This window comes from Piliocolobus tephrosceles, chromosome 5 (genome assembly GCF_002776525.5).
Source record: "Piliocolobus tephrosceles isolate RC106 chromosome 5, ASM277652v3, whole genome shotgun sequence".
Taxonomy (NCBI): domain Eukaryota; kingdom Metazoa; phylum Chordata; class Mammalia; order Primates; family Cercopithecidae; genus Piliocolobus; species Piliocolobus tephrosceles.
Window position 1 is genome coordinate 119,897,097 of NC_045438.1, and position 23,871 is coordinate 119,920,967.

Below are 23,871 nucleotides of genomic sequence, written 5' to 3' on the forward strand. Positions count from 1 at the left end.
TCCAACACTATGTGGAATAGGAGGGTGAGAGAGGGCATCCCTGCCTTGTGCCAGTTTTCAAAGGGAATGCTTCCAATTTTTGCCCATTCAGTATGATATTGGCTGTGAGTTTGTCATAAATAGCTCTTATTATTTTGAGATACGTTCCATTAATATCGAATTTATTGAGAGTTTTTAGCATGAAGGGCTGTTGAATTTTGTCAAAGGTCTTTTCTGCATCTATTGAGATAATCATGTGGTTTTTGTCTTTTGTTAGGTTTATATGCTGGATTACATTTATTGATTTGCATATGTTGAACCAGCCTTGAATCCCAGGGATGAAAACCACTTGATCATGGTGGATAAGCTTTTTGATGTGCTGCTGGATTCGGTTTGCCAGTATTTTATTGAGGATTTTTGCATTGATGTTCATCAGGGATATTGGTCTAAAATTCTGTTTTTTTGTTGTATCTCTGTCAGGCTTTGGTATCAGGATGATGTTGGCCTCATAAAATGAGTTAGGGAGGATTCCCTCTTTTTCTATTGATTGGAATCGTTTCAGAAGGAACGGTACCAACTCCTCCTTGTACCTCTGTTAGAATTCAACTGTGAATCCATCTGGTCCTGGACATTTTTTTTGGTTGGTAGGTTATTAATTATTGCCTCAATTTCAGAGCCTGCTATTTGTCTATTCAGGGATTCAACTTCTTCCTGGTTTAGTCTTGGGAGAGTGTAAGTGTCCAGGAAATTATCCATTTCTTTTAGGTTTTCTAGTTTATTTGCATAGAGATGTTTATTCCTTTCTCTCATGGTAGTATGTATTTCTATAGGGTCGGTGGTGATATCCCCTTTATCATTTTTTATTGCATCTATTTGATTCTTCTCTCTCTTCTTCTTTATTAGTCTTGCTAGCAGTCTATCAATTTTGTTGATCTTTTCAAAAAACCAGCTCCTGGATTCATTGATTTTTTGGAGGGTTTTTTGTGTCTCTATCTCCTTCAGTTCTGCTCTGATCTTAGTTATTTCTTGCCTTCTACTAGCTTTTGAATGTATTTGCTCTTGCTTCTCTAGTTGTTTTAATTGTGATGTTAGGGTGTCAATTTTAGATCTTTCCTGCTTTCTCTTGTGGACACTTAGTGCTATAAATTTGCCTCTACACACTGTTTTAAATGTGTCCCAGAGATTCTGGTATGTTGTATCTTTGTTCTCATTGGTTTCAAAGAACATCTTTATTTCTGCCTTCATTTCGTTCTGTACCCAGTATTCATTCAGGAGCAGGTTGTTCAGTTTCCATGTAGTTGAGCGGTTTTGATTGAGTTTCTTAGTCCTGAGTTCTGGTTTGATTGCACCGTGGTCTGAGAGACAATTTGTTATAATTTCCGTTGTCTTACATTTGCTGAGGAGTGCTTTACTTCCAACTATGTGGTCAATTTTGGAATAAGTGCGATGTGGTGCTGAGAAGAATGTATATTCTATTGATTTGGGGTGGAGAGTTCTGTAGATGTCTATTAGGTCCGCTTGGTGCAGAGTTGAGTTCAATTCCTGGATATCCTTGTTAAGTTTCTGTCTCATTGATCTGTCTAATGTTGACATTGTGATGTTAATGTCTCCCATTATTATTGTATGGGAGTCTACGTCTCCTTGTAAGTCTCTAAGGACTTGCTGTATGAATCTGGGTGCTGCTGTATTGGTTGTGTATGTATTTAGGATAGTTAGCTCTTCCTGATGAATTGATCCCTTTACCATTATGTAATGGCCTTCTTTGTCTCTTTTGATCTTTGGTGGTTTAAAGTCTGTTTTATCAGAGACTAGGATTGCAACCCCTGCTTTTTTTTGTTTTCCATTTGCTTGGTAGATCTTCCTCCATCCTTTTATTTTGAGCCTATGTGTGTCTCTGCATGTGAGATGGGTCTCTTGAATACAGCAAACTGATGAGTCTTGACTCTTTATCCAGTTTGCCAGTCTGTGTCTTTTAATTGGAGCATTTAGTCCATTTACATTTAAGGTTAATATTTTTATGTGTGAACTTGATCCTGTCATTGTGATATTAACTGGTTATTTTGCTTGTTAGTTGATGCAGTTTCTTCCTAGCATTGATAGACTTTACATTTTGACATGTTTTTGCAATGGCTGGTACTTTTTGCTCCTTTCCATGTTTAGTGCTTCCTTCAGGATCTCTTGTAGAGGCCTAGTGGTGATGAAATCTCTAAGCATTTGCTTGTCTGTAAAGGATTTTATTTCTCCTTCACTTATGAAATTTAGTTTGGCTGGATATGAAATTCTGGGTTGAAAATTATTTTCTTTAAGAATGTTGAATAGTGGCCCCCACTCTCTTCTGGCTTGGAGAGTTTCTGCCGAGAGATCTGCTGTTAGTCTGATGTGTCTCCCTTTGTGTGTAACCCGATCTTTCTCTCTGGCTGCCCTTAACATTTTTTCTTTCATTTCAACTTTGCTGAATCTGACAAATATGTGTCTTGGAGTTGCTCTTCTCGAGGAGTATCTTTGTGACATTCTCTGTATTTCCTGAATTTTGATGTTGGCCTGCCTTACTAGGTTGGGAAAGTTCTCCTGGATGATATCCTGCAGAGTGTTTTCCAACTTGGTTCCATTTTGCCCGTCACTGTCAGGCACACCAATCAGACGTAGATTTGGTCTTTTCACATAATCCCATATTTCCTGGAGGCTTTGTTTATTTCTTTTTACTCTTTTTTCTCTACACTTCTCTTCTCACTTCATTTCATTCATTGGATCTTCAATCGCTGATACTCTTTCCTCCAGTTGATCGAGTTGGTTAATGAAACTTGTGCATTTGTCACGTAGTTCTCATGTCATGGTTTTCATCTCTATCAGTTCTTTTAAGATCTTCTCTGCATTGATTGTTCTAGTTATCCATTCATCCATTCTTTTTTCAAGGTTTTTAGTTTCTTTGCGCTGGTTATGTAATTCCTCCATTAGCTCTGAGAAGTTTGATTGACTGAAGCTTTCTTCTCTCAACTCGTCAAAATCATTTTCCGTCCAGCTTTGTTCCATTGCTGGAGATGAGCTGCATTCCTTTGAAGGGGGAGATGCACTCTGATTTTTTTAATTTCCAGCTTTTCTGCACTGCTTTTTTCCCCATCTTTGTGGTTTTATCTGCCTTTGGTCTTTGATGATGGTGTTGTAGTTTGGTCTTTGATGATGGTGACATACTGATGGGGTTTTGGTGTGGGGTGTCCTTTCTGTTTGTTAATTTTCCTTCTAACAGTCAGGACCCTCAGCTGTAGGTCTGTTGGAGTTTGCTTGAGGTCCACTCCAGACCCTGTTTCCCTGGGTATCAGCAGTGGAGGTTGCAGAAGATAGAATATTGCTGAACAGCGAGTGTTTCTGCCTGATTCTTGATCTGGAAGCTTCATCTCAGGGGTGTACCCCACCATGTGAGGTGTGAGGTGTCTGTCTGCACCTATTGGGGATCTCTCCCAGTTAAGCTACTCAGGGGTCAGAGACCCAGTTGAGCAGACAGTCTTTCCATTCTCAGATCTCAACCTCCATGCTGGGAGGTATACTGCTGTCTTCAAAGCTGTCAGACAGTGGCATTTACCTCTGCTGAGGTTTCTGCCACTTTTTGTTTAGCTATGCCCTGTCCCCAGAGGAGGAGTCTACAGAGGCAGGCCGGCCTCCTTGAGCTGTGGTGGGCTCCACCCAATTCGAGCTTCCCAGTGGCTTTGTTTACCTACTTAAGCCTCTGCAATGACAGGCACCCCTCCCCCAGCCTTGCTGCCACCTTGCAGTTAGATCCCAGACTGCTGTGCTAGCAATGAGGGAGGCTCCGTGAGCATGGGACCCTCTGGGCCAGATGTGGGATATAATCTCCTGGTGTGCCATTTGCTAAGACCCTTGTTAAAGCGCAGTATTAGGGTGGGAGTTACCCAATTTTCCAGATGTTGTGTGTCTTAATTTCCTTTGGCTAGGAAAAGGAATTTCCTTCCCCCTTGTGCTTCCCAGGTGAGGCGATGCCTTGCCCTGCTTCAACTCTTGCTGGTCGGGCTGCATTCACAGACCAGCACCAACTGTCTGACATGCCCTAGTGAGATGAAACCGGTACCTCACTTGAAAATGCAGAAATCACCTATCTTCTGTGTCGCTCATGCTGGGAGCTGGAGGCTAGAGATGTTCCTATTTGGCCACCTTGGGCGCACCCTCCTTGGTTCACTCTTAGGCCCTCTGAATTATGTTTTGTGGGTTAGACATTCTCAGAGTTCCTGCCGCACTGATTTATGGTAACTAGACTCTTGTAGAGTCCTCTAGTTGGCTGAACCTTTTTTGTTTTTGTAAAGACAGGGTCTCTCTCTGCCACCCAGGTTGGAATGCAGTGGTGGTGCAGTCTCAGTTCACTACAGCGTCAACTTCCCAGGCTCAAGTGATCCTCTTGCCTCAATCCCCCAAGTAGCTCGGATTACAGGCACATTCTCTTGCCTCAATCCCCCAAGTAGTTCGGATTACAGGCACATGCCACCAGGCCCAACTAAGTCTTGTATGTTTTGTAGAGGCCAAGTTTTGGCATGTTGCCTAGGCTAGTTTAGAACCGTTGGACTCAAGATATCCACCCTCCTTGGCCTACCAAAGTGTTGGGATTTCAGACAGGAGCCACCACACACAGCCTCCCATTTTCTTTGTCCTCACCAAGAAAGAATACCTTGATGACCCCATGATTTAACCAGATGCATGCTTTTCCTTGTAAGTATGAACCTAAACCAGGATTTTGAACATTCCCAGGCATTGATAAACTTATTCAAATTGTTGCTCAAAACACTGAGAGTTTACCCTGTTGCTAAACATGTAAAAACTAACAGTAGCCCTGAGCCAAATTTCTTAAACCCTCATATAAATCAATAACCCAATCCCCTTGTTGTGGATATACCTTGGTAGAACATTTATTTTCTTTCTATATGTCTCAAGGACCACAGCAGCACTCTCTATGCAAGTTTCTCTAATAAATGCTTTGGATTGATCATCTTGACATCTAGTGCTTCTTTCTTTGGAATCCCAACCAGCCCTATCTGGGGACACTTTGGGGCAGTCCCTTACAGGGACTCTCCTGCTGCTGCTTCTGGGGTGACTCCAGTAGTGGGTACAGCTGGTTGATACAACTATGTGGTTTACCTCTGTTTGATCTCTATTGAGACACAGTTTCTTTCCATTCTCCCCAAGACAAAAGACCTCTACTTGTTGTTGACATGAGATTCTATCCCAAGAACATTCCCCGTCCCTTTTGTCGTGAGTTACCTATTATTGCTTCTAAACTTAACCAGTGATAATGGAGTTTTTGCCTGTGACCTAGTGTGGGAGGATTTCCTCCCTCTCTTCCAGCGAGTAATGGTTTTTGCTTCTAATTCTCTCTCTTGCCTGGGATATAGAGAGATCGAGGCCTCTCCTTCAGTAGTTTAAGGGTTTCTCTTCTTATGGAAGGATGGGAACTGGCCCAGGAACATTCATTTACATCTCGCATGTCCTTATCACTAGCGGATACTGTATGATCTCCTACCCTGCCTTATATCTTTCTTACGATCCCCTTGATTATGGGACTATAGCAAAGAATTTTTCAAAGTGTGCTACTCTTTTGGTCTGTATCCTTCAGCATTTTCCAATTAACACAGTAGCTCCCACTTTGCCTTTAAAATCTGTTAATATTTTGGTTGATTTATTTTTACCTGCTTGTATGAAGGCCATCTCTTGCTCCAGTCTGGTGCTCTGACTAAAACAAAACAACTGTATGCCTCATATTTTCTTGGAGATGCCCGTTACTCTTTGGGATTCAGTTTTCTCAGTTTTGTGACTTCAACTCTCTGAAGGTTTCAATAAAATTCATGAGTTTTTATGTTACTCAGTTTCTTTCTGGTTGCTGGGCTGGAAATGACTTCTGTGGTTTGCTTTTAATTCTCCGTTTTCAATTTTTTCTCTGACACTACCTCTCATGGTGCCTTTCCCATAACAGGACTTAAGTGTTTGCTGCTTGCCTTCTCACACATTGGGTTTAAATACTGTGTCATGTGAACAACTTTTTGCTAATCTGAAAATTGGCTAATGTGCCATTCTTTCCAGTTATCAAAATATCCAAATTCAGGTGAATAGTATTTTGATTTTGTTCACAGAAAATTTTAGTCAAATCTAGTAATACAGATTTAGGACAGGATGATCTAAACCATAATTTTATGTCATATGATATGGTTCAGTGATTTTCATAAAAATGGATTTCTCATGCCAGAGAAGTGGTTTTCTTTAGGCTGGTAATGTCCTATCAGTGAGATCCCCTTCATTTTGTATGGTAATAGATTTATATTCTACCACTAGAACCGTGGGCAGGACTCAGCAGGACGGAATTTACCTCTGATTGTCGAATATCTAAGCTCCAAATATGAGATAAAATTCTGAAAAATGAAACATAAATTAGAACATTTGTTTCTTGGGTATAATTATAACCTAATTAATAATATAAACCAGAAAGAGAAAAAGAAAATAGGGAGGGGGAAACAAGATTAGAAATTGGTGTGGCAAACCAATCTATGATCAGGCTACAAGAAGGAAGTCCTCCTTAAAACATTCTGTGTGGAGGGTGAGCCTGTGGGGAGGAGTAATGTTCAAAGGTAACTGACCATCTGTCAGCACTGTGGTACCTGCTTCCCAGAACAGCTGGGCAGTTGATTGGCCCCATATGGCGTTGCCACCTCTTACTGGCTGCCTGCCCTCCACTCCAGTAGCAGCGAGAGTGGGCAAAGGTCTACCCAGAACAAAGTGAAGAGAGAAAAGTCACCACCAGAGTGTTCTCCTGCAGCTTTACGCTTTCATTGCCACTCTGTCAACCACTCACCCTGTTGCCAAACACCTTCTGTGCCTCTAGGGGCTTAACACAGTGTTATATTAACTCCTCTAATCCATCAAAGTTGAGTTCAGGTGGGCATCTAACTCCCATGTTATTTTACCACCTTCCTGGGAGGACATTAATCGTAAAATAATTTGTGACATTTGTTGTCATAAAAATCCCAAACTCTAAAAGAGTACCCATTAGATTTTTATATTGTAACACCAATATAATGCAGCTAATAAACAGCTGGGATAATGACAGGTATAAAGAGATGTGGAGAGCATGTCATTTAGGGTGACAAGTGTAGGCACAACAGAACAGCAAAGAAATGATCTCTGTACGCCTGAGAAATATAGATGAGTATTCTTGTTCCTAAAAGTGTGTCAGGTTTATATTATAAAATAAATTCAGACTTCATATTGTAAAATTTCTGTATTTTAGCCCTTTGCACAGCTATTCAGTTGCATCCCTTTAAAGGAAACATAATCTAAGTATTTAGTATTTGAATTCACCATCACCATGGGCCAGATGTCATGTTTGTGATGTTATAATACAACCATTTTGTAACTTATTTTTTTTTTATTTTTTTATTTCAAAAGGTTTTTGGGGAACAGGTGGTGTTTGGTTACATGAATAAGTTCTTTAGTGGTGATTTCTGAGATTTTGGTGCACCCATCACTGGAACACTGTACACTGTACCCGATGTGTAGTCTTCTATCCCTTGCCCCTCCCACCCTTTCCCTCAAGTCTCTAAAGTCCATTGTATTATTCTTATGCCTTTGCGTCCTCATAGCTTAGCTTCCACTTATGAGTAACAACAAGCAATGTTTGATTTTCTGTTCCCGAGTGACTTCACTTAAAATAATGAACTTAATTCCTTCAAGGTTGCTGTGAATGTTATTATTTCATTCCTTTTTATGGCTGAGTAGTTTTGCATGGTATACACACACAGATACACACACACACACACATATATCATGTAGTATTTCATGTTGTGTATATATATATATGTAGTAGTATTTCATGGTGTATATATATATGAATATACATATATATATATATCAGAATTTCTTTGTATACTCTTTGATTGATGGACATTTAGGCTGGTTCCTTATTTTTGTAATTGCAAATTATGCTGCTATAAACATGCATGTGCAAGTGTCTATTTTGAAAAATGAGTTTGTTTCCTCTGGGTAGATACACAGTAGTGGGATTGCTGACCAAATGGTAGTTCTACTTCTAGTTCTTTAAGGAATCTCCACACTGTTTTCCATAGAGGTTGAACTAGTTTACACTCCCACCAGTAGTGTAAAAGTGTTCCCTTTTCACCACATCCATGAGAACATCTATTACTTATTTATTTTTTGATCATGGTCATTCCTGCAGGAGTAAGGTGATATTGCATTGTGGTTTTGATTTGCATTTCTTTAATAATTAGTGATGTTGAGCACTTTTTTCATATATTTGTTGGCCATTTGTATGTCTTCTTTTTAGAATTGTCTATTCATGCCCTTAGTTCACTTTTTGATGGATTTGTTTGTATTTTTTCTTGCTTGAAGTCCTTATAGATTCTGGATATTAGTCCTTTGTCAGATGTATAGGTTGCAAATATTTGTTCCCACTCTTTGGGTTTTCTGTTTACTCTGCTGATTGTTTCTTTTGCTATGCAGAAGCTGCTTAGTTTATTTAAGTTCCATCTATTTATCTTCATTTTGGTTGTATTTGCTTTTGGGCTTTTGGTCATGAAGTTTTTGCCTAAGCCAGTGTCTAGAAGGATTTTTCTAATGTTATCTTCTAAAATTTTTTTGGTTTCATGTCTTAGATTTAGACCACCTTAGATCTGATCCAACTTGAATTTATTTTTGTATAAGGTGAAAGATGCAGATCCAGTTTCATTCTTCTACACGTGAAATGCCAATTATCCCAGCACCATTTGTTGAACAGGGTCTTTTCCTCACTTTAAGTTTTTGTTTGCTTTGTTGAAAATCAGTTGGCTGTAAGTATATGGCCTTAGTTCTTAGTTCTCTATTCTGTCCCATTGGTCTATATGCCTATTTTTATAACAGTACTGTGCTGTTTTTGTGACTATGGCCTTATAATATAGTGTGAATTTGGGTAATATGATGTCTTCAGATTCGTTCTTTTTTCTTAGTCTTGCTTCAGCTATGTGGGCTCATTTTGCATTCCATATGAATTTTAGCATTGTTTTTTCTAGTTCTGTGAAGAATAATGGTGGTATTTTGATGGGAATTGCATTGAATTTGTAGATTGCTTTTGGCAGTATGGTCATGTTCACAATATTGATTCTACCTATTCATTAGCATGGAATGTGTTTCCATTTGTTTGTGTCATCTATTTCTTTCGACAGTGTTTTGTAGTTTTCCTTGTTGAGGTCTTTTACTCCTTTGGTTAGGTATATTTATAAACTTTTGCAGTTATTTTAAAAGGGGTTGAGTTCTTGATTTGATTCTCAGCTTGTTCGCTGTTGGTGTATAGCAGAGCTACTGATTTGTATACATTGATTTTGTATCCTGAAACTACTGAATTCATGCATCAGATCTAAGAGCTTTTTGGAGGAGTCTTTAGGGTTTTCTAGGTATACAATAATATATCAGCAAATAGTGACAGTTTGACTTTCTCTTTACCAATTTGGATGCCCCTTATTTCCTTCTCTTGTCTGATTGCTCTGGTTAGGACTTCCAGTACTATGTTGAATAGAAGGTGTTAGTATGGGCATCCTTGTCTTTTTCCAGTTCTCAGAGGAAATGTTTTCAACTTCTCCCCATTCACTGTAATGTTGGCTGTTTGTTTTTCATAGATGGCTTTTATTGCATTAAGGTATGTCCCTTCTATGCCAATTTTGCTGAGGATTTTAGTCATAAAAAGATGCTGGGTTTATCAAATGCTTTTTCTGCATTTACTGAGATAATCATGTGATTTTTGTTTTCAGTTTTGTTCATGTGATCTATCACATTTATTTACTCGCATATGTGTTGGTATGTATTTACTCACATATGCAGAAACCATTTCTGCATCCTCATATGAAACCCACTTGATCACGGTTGATTATCTTTTTGATATGTTGTTGAATTTGGTTTGCTAGTAGTTTGTTAAGGATTTTTGCATCTATAATAATCCGGGATATTGGTATGTAGTTTTCGTTTTTTTCTTATGTCCTTTCCTGGTTTTGGTATTAGAGTGATACTGGCTTCATGGAGTGAATTAGGTAGGATTTTCTCTTTTTCTATTTTGTGGAATAGTGTCAATAGGATTGGTACAATTCTTCTTTCAATACCAGACAGAATTTGGCCTTGAATCTGTCTGTTCCTGTCTGCTCCTTTTTTTGTTGTTGTTTGGCAATTCTTTTATTACCATTTCAATCTTGCTGCTTGTTATTGGTTTGTTCAGAGTTTCTATTTCTTCCTGCTTTAATCTAGGAGGGTTGCATATGTCCAGAAATTTACTCATCTCTTCTAAGTTTTCTAGCTTATGCACATAAAGGAGTTTGTAGTAGCTTTGAATTATCCTTTGTATTTTTGTGGTATTGGTTGTAATATCTCCCATTTCATTTCTAATTGAGTTTACTTGGATATTCTCTCTTCTGTTCTTGGCTAATCTTGCAAATGGTCTATCAATTCTATTTATCTTTTCAAAGAACCAGATAATTTTCAATTTATCTTTTTGCTTCACTTATATTTTGCATTATTTTTGTTTCACTTTCACTTAGTTCTGCTCTGATCTTTGTTATTTCTTTTCCTCTGTTGAGTTTGGGTTTAGTTTATTCTTGATTCATTAGTTTCTTGTTGTGAGACCTTAGATTGTCTATTTGTGCTCTTTCATACTTTTTGATGTAGGCATTTAATGCTATGAACTTTCTTCTTAGCACTGTCACAGGGTCCTTAGGATGTGCTTTTTCTTCTGGAAACCTCTGTGGCTGGTGGCACTTTTGCCCAAGTTAGCTCAGACTTGCTGGGTACCTTATGCCCACTTAGCCCAGCAATCTGGACTTGGCTTGGGCTACTTGTTCAGATTCCATGCTTGCCAAGGGTAAGCCAGTCACTAAGTGGTGAGAGGTGTGTGAGTGAGTGCAGGGCCCAGCTACTGTGCACAGGCAAGCTTGCAGGCTGTAATGGGGCAGGCAGCTCCAAGCACCAACACAAGCACTGGCTCCATGTGGGCCTCAGGCTGGAGCAGGTGTACTGTAAGCAGCTTCCACTGTGGGCACGAGGGAACGCAGTGGGACCCAAAGACTTGGAGACACCAGGAACCACAGAAACCCAAAGAGGGTGTCATAGCCCTGGCTCAGGGAGCCCCTAGGTCTATGCTCCCTGAAGAGCTGCAGATCTTCTCTCCTTGTCATCCACAACTCAGTGAGCAGAAGGCATATTTCAACCCTGTTTGTGTTACTGCTCTTTCAGTCCCACCATTCAGCAAGTCCTGAGTTCTTGTCCTGCATTCAGGAAGAATGAGGTACGTGGACAACTGGTGGGTGAGCAAGGCAGAGAGGAGCTTCTTTGAGTGATGGAACAGCTCTCAGAATACCCAAAGTGGGTAGCTCCTATCTACAGGCAGGCTTTTCCAACGAGTGTCCAACTCTCAACAGAGAGGGGACCTGGGGTGGATAGCTCCTTTCCACAGGCTGTTTATCCTGATGAGTCAAAGAGATCCAAAGTGGGTAGCTCCTTCCAACAGCTGGTATTCCTGATGTCTCTGTGAATCCGGCTGAGTCCAGGGTTTTTATGGGCTTCAGAAGGGAGGAAGTGCATGCTGATTAGTCCATGGACAGCCACGGGTGGGCCCAGAAAAAGCATCCTACATTCTCATTCTGGCTGCAGATTCCACCCAGAACTGACAGCCTTGCCCCCATGCTCCAGGCTGTTTCTGTCTTGAAGGTGGGGCTTCACTGAGAACCTGTCCCTTTCTGCCCAGGAGCCTGTATACCTCCTGACACCAACAACCATATTGTCCATGGCACCCAGGCTGTTTGTGCTGAGGGGCACCTGCAGGCCCATGCTGAGCCACCCTCAGACTCACCTCAGCGTCTCTGTCATGCTCATTGGTGCCTAAAGTCCAGAGGGGACCTAGGTGGCTAGGGGCTGGCATGTCAGCATTGCCGCAAACATGGGTACACCTGGCTAGGTCATGAGAGCATATGGGTTCCCAACTTTACTCTGAAACCAGAGCAGGCACCAGGAGAGGGGAGAGGCCAGGCTGTAGGATCAGGGACTTCTTAGCCTGTAGAGGTAGAGGGGCATCCCAGGTTCCTGAGAGTGCAATGATGCTGGGGTCCATAGCTGTGGCAGGGCGACTGCCGCTGCATCTGGGAGCATGGGGTTCCTGCCCTGCCAACTCAGAAGGAGGTGGGTCTCCTGCCTGTTCCTGGCTCTTGCCAGCTCCATGGAACATGCAGTACTGGCCGCACCTCCCCGGCTATAACCAGCGTTTTTGCAGTGACCACTCCAAATGGGCTGCTGCTGCCATTAGCACTGCCATTGCTGTATTTCAGAGGTTTTGATAGGTTGTTTCACTACTATCATTATGTTCAAAGAATTTTTTAATTTCTATCTTGATTTCATTGTTGACCCAACAAACATTCAGCAGCAGGTTATTTAATTTCCGTGTATTTGCATAGTTTTGAGGGTTTCTTTTGGAGTTGATTTTCAATTTGATTTTGCTGTGGTCTGAGAGAGTAGATAATATAATTCTGATTATCTTAAATGTACTGATACTGTTTTGTGACCTATCATATGGTCTATCTTGGAGAGTGTTCCATGTGCTGATGAATAGAATTTATATCCTGCAGTTGTTGAGAAGAATGCTCTGTAGTATCTATCAAGTCCATTTGTTCTAGGGTATAGTTTAAATCCATTGTTTCTTTGTTGACTTTCTGTCTTGATGACCTATCTAGTGCTATAAGTAGGGTACTGAAGACTCCCATTATTATTGTATTGCCGTCTGTCCCATTTATTAGGTCTAGTAGTAATTGTTCTGCAATTTGCAAGCTCCAGTTCTAGGTGCATATATATCAGGGAAATCAGCCCTCAATATTTCAATGTAAGTTCTTTCTATTTTCCCTAAGTGTTGGCCAGTCTGAGAAATAAAGAGAAAGTGTACAAAGAGCGGAATTTTACAGCTGGGCCTCCAGGGGTGTCATCACATATTGGTAGGACCATGATGGCGACCCTGAGCCGCAAAACCAGCAAGTTTTTATTAGGGATTTTAAAAGGAGAGGGGGTGTACGAACAGGGAGTAGGTCACAAGGATCACATGCTTCAAGGGCAATGAAGATCACAAGGCAAGGCAAAATTAGAATTACTGATAAGGGTCTATGTTCCACTGTGTATGCATTGTCTTGATAAACATCTTAACAGAAAACAGGGTTTGAGAGCAGACAACCAGTCTGATTAGAATTTACCAGGCTGGAATTTCCCAATCCTGGTAAGCCTCAGGGAACTGCAGGAGACCAGGGTGTATTTCAGTCCTTATCTCAACTGCATAAGAGAGACACTCCCAGAGTGGAGTTCATAGACCTCCCCCCAGAAATGCATTCCTTCCCCAGGATGTTCCTTGCTAGGAAAAGAATTCACCGATATTTCTCCTACTCACTCATCGGTCTATAGGCTTTCTGCAAGAAGAAAAATATGGCTGTATTCTGTCTGACCCCACAGGCAATCAGACCTTATGGTTATCTTCCCTTATTCCCTGAAAATCACTGCTATTCTGTTCTTTTTCAGGGTGCACTGATTTCATATTGTTCAAACACACATATTTTACAATCAATTTGTACAACAGTGGTCCTGAGGTGACATACATTCTCAGTTTATGAAGATAACAGGATTAAGAGATTAAAGTAAAGACAAACATAAATTATAAGAGTATTGATTGGAGAAGTGATAAATGTCCATGAAATCTTCACAATTTATGTTCAGAGATTGCAGTAAAGACAGGCATAAGAAATTATAAAGTATTAATTTTGGAAACTGATAAATGTCCATAAAATATTCACAATTTATGTTCTTCTGCCTTGGTTCCAGCCAGTCCCTCCATTCGGGGTCCTTGACTTCCCACAACACATATATATTTAGGATTGTGATATTTTCCTGTTGAACAAGTCTTTTTATCATTATATAATGTCCATCTTTGTCTTTTTTAACTGCTGTTGCTTTAAAGTTTGTATTGTCTGATACAAGAATAGCTACTCCTTCTCAATTTTGGTGTCCATTTGCATGGGATATTTTTTCCCACCCTTTTACCTTAAGTTTATTTGTGTCCTTATATGTTAGGTGAATCTCTTGAAGATGCCAGATACTTGGTTGGTGGATTCTTATCCAGTCTGTTATTCTGTATCTTTTAAGTGGAGCATTTAGGCCATTTATATTCAATGTTAGTATTGAGATCTAAGATGTTATTCTATTCATCATGCTATTTTTTTGCCTGAATACCTTTTCCTTTTATTATTGTGTTTTTGTTTTATAGATCCTGTGAGATTCATGCTTTAAGGAGGCTCTATTTTGGTGTATTTTGAGGATGTGTTTCAAAATTTAGCACTCCTTTTAGCAATTCTTGTAGTGCTGACTTGATAGTGGTGAATTCTGTCAGCATTTGTTTGTCTGAAAAAGACTTTATCTTTTCTTCATTTATGAAGCTTAGTTTTGCTGGATACAAAATTCTTGGCTGATAATTGTTTTGTTTAAGGAGGCTAAAGTTAGGGCCCCAATCTCTTCTAGCTTTTAGATTTTTTCCTAAGAAAGCTGTTGTTGGCAAAACCCTATCTCTACTAAAAATACAAAAATTAGCTGGGTGTGGTGGTGGGTACCTGTAATGCTAGCTACTCAGGAAGGTTGAGGCACAGGAATCACTTGAACCCAGGAGGTGGAGGTTGCAGTGAGCCAAGATTGTGCTAGTGCACTCTGGCCTGGGTGATAGTGAGACTCCATCTCAAAAAAAAAAAAAAAAAAAAGAAAAAGAAAAAAGAAAAAGAAGAAAACTGCTATTAATATGACAGGTTTTTCTTTAAAGGTTACCTAATGTTTTTGCCTCACAACTCTTAAGATTCTTTCTTTTGTCTTGCCTTGACTTTAGATAACCTGATGACTATGGTAATCTTTTTGAGATAAATTTCCCAGGTGTTCTTTAAGCTTCTTGTATTTGGACGTCTAGATCTCTAGCAAGGATGGAAAAATTTTCCTTGATTATACCATCAAATGCACATTCCTAACTTTTGGATTTCTCTTCTTCAAGAATGCCAATTATTCTTAGATTTGGTTGTTTAATACAATCTCAAAGTTCATGGAGGCTTTGTTCATTTTCTTAAAATTTTTTTTTGTTGTCTTTATTGGTTTGGGTTAATTCAAAAGCCTTGTCTTCAAGCTCTGAAGTTCTTTCTTCTACTTGTTCAGTTCTATTGCTGAGGCTTTCCAGTGTATTCTATTTTTTTTTTTGTTTTAAGTGTGTCCTTCATTTCCAGAAGGTGTGATTTTTAAAAATTTATTTTATCTATTTCATTGAAGATTTTTCCCTTCATATTTTGTAACTTTTTTTTTTTTTTTTATTTCTTTAAGTTGGACTTTACCTTTCTCTTGTGCTTCCTTGATTAGCTTAATAATCGACTTTTTAAATTCTTTTTCTGGAAATTCAGAGATTTCTTCTTGGTTTGGATTCAATGCTGCTGCGCTAGTGTGATCTTTTGGGGGCGTTAATAAACCTTGTTTTGTCATATTACCAGAACTGTTTTCCTGGTTCCTTCTCATTTAGGTAGAGTATGTCAGAGGGAATATCTGGGGCTCAATGGCTGCTGTTTATATTCTTTTTTCCCATGGAGTGCTTCCTCGATGTGGTGCTCTCTCCCTTCCCCTAGGGATGTGGCTTTCTAATAACCAAACTACAGTGATTGTTTTTCACTTCTGGATCTAGCCATACCCAGTGGAGCTACCAGGCTCCAGGCTTGTACTGGGGAGTGTGTCTGCACAGAGTCCTGTGATGTGAACTGTCTTCAGGTCTCTCAGCCACTGATACCAGCACTTGCTCTGGTAGAGGTAGACGGGAAGTGAAGTGAACTCTGTGAGGCTCCTCAGCTATAGTTTTGTTTATTGTGCTTATTTTGCAATGGTTGGCCTCCAGCCAGCTGGCATTCCTTTTAGGAGAGCATCAGCTACAATAGGTGGGAAGGGCCCTAAAGCTTCTATGAGATTATGTCCTTTGTCTTCGGCTACCAGGGCAGGTAGAAAAGACCATCAGGTGGGGGCAGTGTTAAGTGTGTCTGAGCTCAGACTCTTGGGCAAGGCTTGCTGTGGCTGCTGTGGGGGATGGAGGTGTGGTTCTCAGGCCAATGGAGTTATGTTCCCAGGGAAATAATGGCTACCTCTGCAGCATCATGCAGATGGCCAGGGAGATGGGGGAAAGTCAGCAGTTACAGAGCTCACCCAGCTCCCACACAGCCCAAAAGGCCAGTCTCACTCTCACCATGCCCCCTCAATAGCACTGAGTTTATTTCCAGGCAGCCAGTGAGCAGGTCTGAAACCTTGTCCCAGGTTACCAGCTTCCTGGCTGATAAAGCAAGAAAGTCTTTTAGCTTTCATGCTTCCCAGCCTGCCATGGCTTCTGTGCTGTGTCTGCACTCTCAATTCACCCTATCCCAGATTATGTCCAGGAAACTTCATGTTGGGTTGAAATTGTTACAAATTTAGCTGGAAGTTTCCTTCACCTTGTGGTTTTCCCAGTTTCTCTGGCAGCCCCCAACCTCAAGGACTCCTGTGAGATGAAGTCAGAAATAGCTTCCATGGGGACCAAGAAAGCCCACAGGGCTCTTTCCGCTGCTTCTTCTACCATTGTATTTTGCTTGGCCTTCTCAGTTTATCTCAGGTCCAGATAAGGTCAAATCTGCACCTCCAGGCTCCCCAGTGACGGTTTGTGTTCAGGGATAAACAATCCCCCTTTCATGCTTTCACACTTTGGATATTCACAGATTTTCAGCTGTTACTCAGGGCCTGCACCACCAATTCACTTTCTTCAAAGGGTCTGGGGATTCTATCTTCTTTCTTGGTATGTTCCTGTGATAGTTCTTAGAGCAAAACCTCACGTGAGAATCTCCACATGCTGCTCTGTCTGTCCAAGTGGGAGCTGAAAATTAGTCCTGCCTCCTATCTGTCATTTTCCTGTGAAATGTAGCATATCTTTTATAAGAACTACTAATGAATTTTTTTTTCAGATGCAATTCCTTTTCTGAATATTATTAGTAGAGATAACTATTTTACAAATTATGGTTTTTGTTTAATATATTATTCATTAATGAAATATCTGACACCTTAAAACTGAATTAACATATTCACAAGTTTTTACTTTAATTCCATAAGGCAAAAAGAAAGGATTCCAGTCTTTTGGGTTGATATTATTTTTTAATCTACTTCAGAAGAATATAAGGAAGCAAGTAATAGTCAATTCTTCTATAAAAAAATTAAAATAAATTACTTACAATAAGTTACAACGAATTTGCAAGAACTTTGTAAAATTCAAAAAGCATAAAACTTTACTAGTGTTATTGTAACTCATTGAAGGATGTTTCTTGCCTCAAACTTTATTTCCTTGAGACAATATATAAAGAAGAATTGTATGGAATTTGGAGTTAAATGTGTTCAGATCTCAGAGTCATTGCTACTCAATACTCATCCTTCAAACCATTTCATCAGTCTACATATGAATTGCTTATTTATACAAATAGTTAACTTATTGTCTTTTAAAAAAACTGTCAAATTAGCTCTATATAGTTAATCATGTTCTTTGACATGCATCTGTTATTTCTGAAATTAGGTACAAGAAGTAACTGAAAGTCCTATGAATATTGGCTATGGAATATACGCCAACACCCAAATCTAAAGCAGAGATAAGAGTTCAATATCCTCTTAAGGTTTTTTTTTTTTTTTTTTTTTTTTTGTCTTTCAATAAACTCTCAAGACTGGTTTATATTATTAGTTTCATTAAAAATATGAGGTTCTCATCTACCTCATCTCCCCCCCAACTCCACACACACACAGGAGTCGTCTTTTCCCTTAGGGGTACTACGTAAGCCTTGCTCCCTTAATATTGGTATTCTATACCTTTGCAGGATTCTTCATAATACTTTTTTATTCCCCTGACCCAGAATATTGCAACTTTGTGAATATTTTACAAAGTAACTTCAACAGTTAATGTGCTGTCTAAATAATTGGAAACACTAAGAATGCTCTTAGATCATCTGGAGGCTCAGGGAAGGATAAGGTCATATTTCTCTCAGATAAATTCAGAAACAAGAAGGGTCTCCTTCGTAAAGTATGGACCTCCTATAGAAATTATTCAGCGGTAGTCAGCGAGTAATGAATAGCAGCTTCTTTCTCAGGATGAAGCTAAGCATGAACACAGAGAGAGCAAATTTAGCTCATCCAAGGAGTGTGACTCTGAAAAGTTAGGTGGTACATTGGGAGATAAGTGAGAAAGAATCAGTAAAATAAATTAGTCTTCCTTCAAATATGGAAGATGGCTACCTGACAGCCATGTGTGGATTGTTGAGATGATGTTATATCCAACGTTCTATTGTTATCATAGTAAAGATTGTGGTGAAAGTGGTGAAGATGATGATGATGATCATGATGACTTTGTTGTTGCTATTTACTTTCTAAGCATCCTTTTTACCCTCTTCAGCATGGTAGCCAGATGGCTGTTAGTAGGGGAAGCCAGTTTCTTTTCAGGTATTTACCTTTCAATCTATTAACTATGAGATACAGAATTTTACTTACGGTTAAGGCCAACTCTTACATGTGCTTTGTGCTTTAAGATGGTTGCAATAAATGTGTGCATCTACCCCATGATGGCCTCTCAGTTTTGTTTCTGCCCTTTATGATCTCAGTCATCATACAATTAAATGATGGGCCATGGAACACACCCAGCTCTGCTTAAGCAGAATTTATAATCTAACTGTGAAACTTATGTAAATAATATTCCCACCCTTCTAATTAAAGGACTTCCTAAGACAGCATTCACCACATCAATGTAGTACTGTGTGATTGAAATTTTGACTCAATTCATTTGTCACTTCAGTCTTGTTTGATGGCCTTGAAGGGGTTCCACCACCTCAATCAATATTACAAAAATCTTAAGACTAGAATTATGAGTATGAAAATGCAATGTAAGCACAGACCCACCTCCCTCTCAGTGGTTTGTTGAGGTCCCCAGGAGTAGCATGCCCCACAAAAGTCACGTCCACCTGGAATCTCAGAATGTAACATTAGTTAGAAACAGGGTCTCTGCAGATGTAATTAGTTGGGAATGCTGAGATGAAATCATTCTAGATTTAGAGTGGGCCTAAAAAGGAGGAGATCTGGCAATATAGTCACAGAGAAGAAAGTTGTGTGATGATGGAGGCAAAGATTGGGATGATAAAGATACAAGCCAATAAACTATCAGGGATTGCCTGGAAGCCTGGATACTAAGAAGAAGTGAGGAGGAACTTCACTCTACAGCCTTCATAGAAACACTGGCCCTCCTGACTCCTTGATATGAGGCTTCTGTCTTTTAAGAACTGTGAGAATACAAAACTGTTGCTTGTGGTAATTTGTAGCACCAAGTTTGTAGTAATTTGTTATAACATCTTCAGAAAATCAATAGACCAGGAAAGAGGGAGGAACTCTCAGGAGCACCTCACGCAGGACATACTGTTAATACTATCCTACCAGTAATCCTAGAAAATTAAAACAAGCTTCTTTTCATGTCAAGTTTATCTTTTAGTATGGTTATAATTTCTGTGACTCATTTAATGAGAACCTTGCAATAAATATAACCTCAAGATGTCATTCGGCACATCATTTTCGTTGATATGTAAACTTCTTACACATGTAAGCTACTGGAAGGCAAGGGCCCCACTATTTGAGTTCAGTATCGATTCAGTTGTGGATTATCTGCAACTGAAAAACCACCCTATGCTTTAACCTCCTCTATAGGATACCTGCCAAATTCTTGATTAAGCTATTTATGCTAAAGGGAAAGTTAATTCTTATTGAGATAGCTCATTCTGGCCTTGCAAAGTACCTTAAGAAATTCCTTAATGTGGAGTTAAAATATTGCTAACTATAAGATTTATACCTCCACTCTAATTTTAGCCCACAAGGCCACAAAAGTAAAGTATTTCTTCCCATCCCACAAGTACATCCCTAAATGTCTGAAGCTAACTGTATTGTTATCCAGTCTATGTATCTAATAATGTTTTACTCTCCTTTTTTTGCTAAGTTAAACTTGTTCATTTCCCCAAACAGATGCTCAGAAAACTAAGGCTTAATTTCTTGAAGTATTAATATCTTTGAATATATCTCAGATTGACTGTATCACCCCTAGAACTCAGCATCCAGAATTATATATGATTTTTTAAGAATATCTTCCATACTGCAGTGAAATAAGTATCACTTATTATCACTTATTAATGCTTATCAATTATTAACATATCAATTATTAACACATATCAATTATTAACACAGTATCACTTACTAACAAACACTGATTATTAAGAATGTTACATCTGCAATTGTAGATATTTGAAGAATCCTACACTAGAGATTATATATAAAAGTTATATAGAAAATAATTTGATATTTAGAAAAAAATTATGTTTAAAATATTTTTTGCTTCCCCATTCAAGGTAAATCTACCTTGTGAGCTTCTTGCATTTGACTATCTAAATGTCTAGTCAGACTTGGAAAGTTTTCCTGAATTATTCTCTCAAATAAGTTTTCCAAACTTTTTGTTTTTTTATTCTCCCTCAGGTACAGCAAAGATTCTTAAGTTTGGCCATTATACATAATCCCATATTTCTTATAGACTTTGTTCATTTCCTTTTTTTAAATTTTTTAAAATTTTGTTTGATTGGATTAATTCAAAAGCCTTGTTTTCAACCTCTGAATTTCTTTCTCCTACTTGGTCTATTCTTTTGTTACAACTTTCCACTACATTTAGTAATTCCTTAAATGTGTCTTTCATTTCCAGAAGTTCTGATTGTTTTTTCTTTAAAACATCTATTTCTTTAGAAAATTTCTCAATTAGATCTTAAATTAAAAAAAAAAAAAATCTTTATGTTGGTTTTCACCTTTCTCTTACACTTCCTTAAGTAGCTTAATAATCAACCTTTTGGATGCTTTATCTGTATTTCAAATATTTCATCTTGGTTTGAATTCATTGCTGGAGAGCTATTGGGTGTGTTATAGAACCCTGTGTGTCATCCTGCCAAATATTTTCTCTAGTTCCTTCTCTTTCGGGTAGACTATTTCTTCTAATTATTTTTGAATTATTTTTTTAATTTGACAGTGTTTTTAATGTTTCCTTTTCTTCCTCTTGAGGATGTGACTTTAATTTTTTAAATTTCTTGTAAACTAATACAGCTCTGTGTGCTTTCAGGGTTGAAGTTTCTGTATGAGTAACCTACTTATAGAGTCTTTGTATGATGGCTTTCTCAGCAGCTAATTGTAGTAGCAATGTGCTTGGTGTATGATCAAGTTCATTGTCTTCTGTGCTGTTGGAATGACAGAGGTCTCTTGAAACTTATCTCAAGGGCCAGATTACTGTGAGTGCTGCTGTTCCTCTAGGTCTAGTCACCTGGTGGGGGTGCCTCACTCCAGGCTAGTGCTAGGGAATGTCTGCAAGGGATTCTTTCATGTGATCTGTCCTCAAATCTCCCAGCAGCGGGTACCAACACCAGCTCTGATGGGATTGGCAGGGGAGTGACGTTGGCGTATACTTTGTGATATTCCTTGGTTATAAATAGCCTTAGTGTGTTGACTTTCTCAAATGCCAGTTATAGTGGTAATAAACTTGCCTTGTGAACAGGTTCAGGACCTCCTGGTTAGCCAGAATGATGTAAGAAATGGTGATAGCTGAGGCTACAAGTTTTCTCTTTTCTAAACACTGTGTTATTGTTCCTGCAGATGGTGTAATGGACTGTGTTGTTTGGACTCCAGTCAGGAGGTGGCGCTTGCCAAAAAACACCAGCTGTGGTGGTATTGGTAGGATTTTTGTTTGCCTTATGTTACCCAAGAGAGGTACTTTGGCATCTCAGGCAATGGGCAGGGCCATGAAACTCCCAAGAGTTTCTGTCCTTAATGTTAAGCCATCAGGGTATCCGGATGGAGGGGCAAATCTAGGTGGGAGCTGGGTCAGGCAAGTCCATGCTGTGGCTCCGCATGTGTGGGCACAAACAGCAGCTCCAGTGGGAACCAGAGGGCAGTTCTCTGGCCACTGGGGTAAAGTTCCAGGGAGTAGCACAGCTGCCTCTGTCATACTGAAGGGACCACATGAGGAGTGGGGAGCAGCAGGCAGCAGTAAGCCCCACCCAGCTCCCACACATTTGGCGAGGCAAACCTCACACCTGCAGTGTTCCACTAGCAGCAACTAATTAGGTTCCAGGCAGTGTGCTCAGAACTCAAAACTGCCCCTGGCCACAAGCCTTCCCTGCAGAGACAGAAACCAAGGCTTTCAATCCACGTTCCCCAAGCCTGGCTGTGAAGCAGGCGCGTCTAGCTCTCATGCCTGTGGCTGCAGCCCAATCTCCACTCGCCCCTTGGTTTTTGCCAAGGTCTTTTATTCCCATGTGAGAGTATATCATGAATCTCAGTTGGGAGCTTCTCTCAACCTTTGCTGCCTAGTTAGCAAGCAGACTTGCATGAAGTCTCCTGCAGTGTAGGATCAGGTATGGGTTCCCTCCATCCCCACTGGAAACGGGGAGAGCACACAAAGCCCATCTCAAAGCCACTCCTTTTTATATACTCCCCACTGCTCACTAACTCAGCTCCAGCGCTGGGTAGGATTAAGGCCTTTCCCAATGGCCTGTATTGCCAGGTTCCCCAGTGGGAGGGTATATCCCAAAGTCACTTTATCCCCCTCTCACACTATGGAGACTTACAGCTTTCACCTACTTCACAGTGTAGGCTGCAGCCTGATGTTTCTTTCAAAGGGTCTGTGGTTTCTTTTAGTTTTTTTAAGTTCCTGTGTTGCTTCTTGGGAAAAAGTTCAGTGTGATTCTCTACACACTATTTTCTCTTTCCAAGTGGAAGAGGCGTGCTGGCAATGTCTCCAATCTGCCATCTTGGAAAAAAAAAAGGGTCTTAATTTTCAACAAAAGGTTTTAAAATAAAAAATAACAAAACTATAAATAGAGCTCATAGAATAAGGATATAAAGAAAGAAAATATTTTTGTACAGCTGTACAATATGTTTGTGTTTTAAGACAAGTGTTATCACAAGAGTCAAAACGTAAAAAGTATTAAAACGTTTTTAAAGTAAAAAATGTTACATTCAACTGAGGTTACTTTATTATTGGAGAAATAAAAATATATGTATAAATTTAGTGTATCCTAAATGTGCAGTGTTTATAAAGTCGACAGTAGTGTACAGTAAAGTCCTGGGCCTTCGCATTTACTCACCACTTACTCACTGACTCTTCTGGAGCAACTTCCAGTCCCGCAATGTCCATTCATGGCAAGTGCCCTCTACAGGTGTATTATATTTTATCTTTTATGCTGTATTTTTACTGTCCTTTTTCTATGTTTAGATACACAAATACTGACCGTTGTGTCATAATCGCCTCCAGCATTCAGTACAGTAGTATGCTGCACAGGTTTGTAGCCGAGGAGCTATAGCAAATAGTCTAGATGTGTGAAAGGTTATACCATGTAAGTTTGTATAAGTATACTCTATGATGGTCATATGATTTCCTAACTACACATGTCTCAGAACATATCCTCATTGTTAAGTGAGGCATGACTGTATCAAATAAGTATTTCCTAAAATCTCTTATGCTAAAACACACTTTCCTTATAATAAACACTCACTTACTTTGCATCTTCCTCTCTCAAAGCTCAGTGACTAACTCACTACACAAAGCTAGAATGAGTGTTAAACATAAAGGTCTCTGGATTTTCCTGTACTCCTTACGGTAGTCTGTCATTCTTGATCCATTCAAAATAATTAGCAAGAGAACCAGCCTAGCCATAACTTGAACTTTATAGAATATAATGTTATTAAATAAACTTAGACCCAGATGAT